The following is a 4,021-nucleotide window of genomic DNA, read 5'->3' as shown; positions in this document are numbered from 1 at the left end:
TCTCCATCTGTTCCATCTCACTCCTCCTACCCCGTGGTGGACTAATCTCCATCTGTTCCATCTCACTCCCTTCTACCCGTGGGTGGACTAATCTCCATCTGTTCCATCTCACTCCCTTCTACACCGTGTGTGGACTAATCTCCATCTGTTCCATCTCACTCCCTCCTACCCCGTGGTGGACTAATCTCCATCTGTTCCATCTCACTCTCTCTACCCCGTGGGGGACTAATCTCCATCTGTTCCATCTCGCTCCCTTCCACCCGTGTGTGGACTAATCTCCATCTGTTCCATCTCACTCCCTTCTACCCCGTGTGTGGACTAATCTCCATCTGTTCCATCTCACTCTCCTACCCCGTGTGTGGACTAATCTCCATCTGTTCCATCTCATCCCTTCCACCCCGTGGGTGGACTAATCTCCATCTGTTCCATCTCACTCCTTCTACCCTGTGTGGACTAATCTCCATCTGTTCCATCTCACTCCCTTCCACCCCGTGGGTGGACTAATCTCCATCTGTTCATCTCACTACCTTCTACACCGTGTGTGGACTAATCTCCATCTGTTCCATCTCATCCCTTCCACCCCGTGGGTGGACTAATCTCCATCTGTTCCATCTCACTCCTTCTACACCGTGTGTGGACTAATCTCCATCTGTTCCATCTCACTCCCTACTACCCTGTGTGGACTAATCTCCATCTGTTCCATCTCACTCCCTCTACCCGTGTGTGGACTAATCTCCATCTGTTCCATCTCACTCCCTCTACCCGTGTGTGGACTAATCTCCATCTGTTCCATCTCGCTCCCTTCTACCCCGTGTGTGGACTAATCTCCATCTGTTCCATCTCACTCCCTTCTACCCCGTGTGGACTAATCTCCATCTGTTCCATCTCACTCCTCCTACCCCGTGTGTGGACTAATCTCCATCTGTTCCATCTCACTCCTCTACCCCGTGGGTGGACTAATCTCCATCTGTTCCATCTCACTCCTACTACCCCGTGGGTGGACTAATCTCCATCTGTTCCATCTCACTCCCTTCCTACCCGTGGGTGGACTAATCTCCATCTGTTCCATCTCACTCCCTTCTACACCGTGGTGGACTAATCTCCATCTGTTCCATCTCACTCCTCCTACCCCGTGGGTGGACTAATCTCCATCTGTTCCATCTCACTCCCTCTCTACCCCGTGGGTGGACTAATCTCCATCTGTTCCATCTCGCTCCCTTCCACCCGTGTGTGGACTAATCTCCATCTGTTCCATCTCGCTCCCTTCTACCCCGTGTGTGGACTAATCTCCATCTGTTCCATCTCACTCCTCCTACCCCTGTGTGGACTAATCTCCATCTGTTCCATCTCATCCCTTCCACCCCGTGGGTGACTAATCTCCATCTGTTCATCTCACTACCTTCTACCCGTGGGTGGACTAATCTCCATCTGTTCATCTCACTCCCCTTCTACCCGTGGGTGGACTAATCTCCATCTGTTCCATCTCACTCCCTCCTACACCGTGTGTGGACTAATCTCCATCTGTTCCATCTCAATCCCATCTACCCCGTGGGTGGACTAATCTCCATCTGTTCCATCTCACTCCCTTCTACCCATGGCTGCAGCAGCAGAGTGTGGGGACGAATCTTCATTTGTTCAGTCAATCCAGGGATCGAGCGTTTCTCCCTTGCACGCGTGGGTTTGCTCTGGGGTGCCCTGGTTTACTCCCTTATTTAACCGCTCGATAGCTCGCGGATTCGTTTGTAGCACCGGATCCTCCTCCTGGTGCCACTGAGTCGTCCTCTCTCTCTCTCTGAGTCGTCCTCTCACTCTGAGTCGTCCTCTCTCTCTGACTCGTCCCCTCTCTCTCTGAGTCGTCCTTTCTCTCTCTGAGTCGTCCTCCCTCTTTCTGATTCGTCCTCTCTCTGAGTCGTCCTCTCTCTCTCTCTGAGTCGTGCCCTCTCTCTGAGTCGTCCTCTCTCTCTGAGTCGTCCTCTCTCTCTCTCAGTCGTCCTCTCTCTGTCTCTGAGTCGACCTCTCTCTCTCTCTGAGTCGTCCTCTCTCTCTGAGTCGTTCTCTCTCTGATTCGTTCCCTCTCTGCCTCTGAGTCGTCCCCTCTCTGTCTCTGAGTCGTCCTCTCTCTTTCTGATTCGTCCTTTCTCTGAGTCGTCCCCTCTCTCTCTGAGTCGTCCTCTCTCTCTGAGTCGTCCTCTCTCTCTGAGTCGTCCTCTCTGTCTCTGAGTCATCCCCTCTCTCTCTGAGTCGTTCTTTCTCTCTCTGAGTCGTCCCCTTCTTTCTCTGAGTCGTCCTCTCTCTGAGTCGTCCTCTCTGCCTCTGAGTCGTTTTATCTCTCTGTGAGTCGTCCTCTCTCTGAGTCGTCCTCTCTCTCTCTGAGTCGTCCTCTCTCTGAGTCGTCCTCTCTCTCTGAGTCGTCCTCTCTCTGAGTCGTTGTGGGGAGCGGTGGTGGTGTAGCAGTCAGCGCTGCGCTACGAACCTGGCGACCCGAGTTCAAGTCCCGCTCACGGTCAACACCAGTGACGATTATCTGAACCGGTCCTGCGCCTCCCCTAGGTCGACTCAGCATCAAATGAGTACCTGGTGCGGTGTGTAAGCATCGCCACTGGGGAGACAAAGGCGGTCGGGGGTGGTACTTGCCACTCACCCCCTCGTGTGCCGTGCCGGCCTTCATAGGTGCTGCTCGCTAACAGCACTTGCCCCGACAGTCTGTTAAGGCTACACGGGGGGGTCTTGTCTTTTGTTTCTTTGAGTGAGTGGAGTGAGAGAGTCAATGAGTGTGCGAGTCAATGGGTGAGTGAGATGGTGTGCGGGTGAGTGAGTGAGAGTTAGTCAGTGAGTGTGTGAGCCAATGGGTGAGTGAGAGAATGAGAGACAGCGTGAGGATAGGGTGAGCTGTGAGTGAGTGATGGCTGAGTGAGTCGGTGGGTTAGTGAGAGCGTGAGTAAGAGGGTGAGTGACATGGTGAGCTGGTGAGTGAGTGAGAGGGTGAGTAGACAGGGTGAGCTGGTGAGTGATTGAGAGGGTGACATGGTGAGCTGGTGAGTGAGTGAGAGGGTGAGTGAGAGGGTGAGCTGGTGAGTGTGTAAATGAGTGAGAGGGTGAGTGAGTGAGTGACACGGTGAGCTGGTGAGTGAGTGAGAGGGTGAGTGACCGTGTGAGCTGGTGAGTGAGTGAGTTAATGAGTGAGTGAGTGAGAGGGTGAGTGATATGGTGAGCTGGTGAGTGAGAGGGTGAGGGAGTGAGTGAGTGAGAGGGTGAGTGCACCGTGAGCTAGTGAGTGAGTGAGTGAGTGACACGGTGAGCTGGTGAGTGAGTGAGAGGGTGAGTGACCGGGTGAGCGGTGAGTGAGTGAGTGACAGGGTAAATGATACAGTGAGCTGGTGAGTGAGTGACACGGTGAGTGAGTGAGTGAGTGACACGGTGAGTGAGTGAGTGAGTGACACGGTGAGTGGGTGAGAGGGTGAGTGAGTGAGTGACACGGTGAGCTGGTGAGTGAGTGACCGTGTGAGCTGGTAGAGTGAGTGAGTTAGTGAGTGAGTGAGAGGGTGAGTGACACCGTGAGGCTGGTGAGTGAGTGAGAGGGTGTCTGATTTCCACCCACGAATGAACCGTGAATAGGAATGCTGCCAGCTGCTCGGTCACACCCAGCCTCCACTCAGAATTGTCACCCATCACCATCATCGCCAACCACAGCCTCCACTCAGAGTCTATAGGTCTCTGTGTAATGACACGGGTCTCTAAGAACGTGTCTAGGTCTATGTGTAGTGGTTTCCACGGAGGCCAACACTTGAACTTGTAGGCAACACGTTGATTACTGCACCCCAATAGGGTACTACATAAACACATCACTACTATACACTACAATATACACTACACTACTATACACTACACTATATACTACACTATACACTACACTATACACTACACTACTATACACTACACTATACACTACACTACTATACACTACACTACTATACACTACACTACTATACACTACAGTACTATACACTACACTACACACTAC

This window comes from Lethenteron reissneri, chromosome 66, assembly GCF_015708825.2.
Source record: "Lethenteron reissneri isolate LAM-NWPU_2019-01 chromosome 66, ASM1570882v1, whole genome shotgun sequence".
Taxonomy (NCBI): Eukaryota; Metazoa; Chordata; class Hyperoartia; order Petromyzontiformes; family Petromyzontidae; genus Lethenteron; species Lethenteron reissneri.
Note: the sequence above shows the minus strand (reverse complement) of the source record.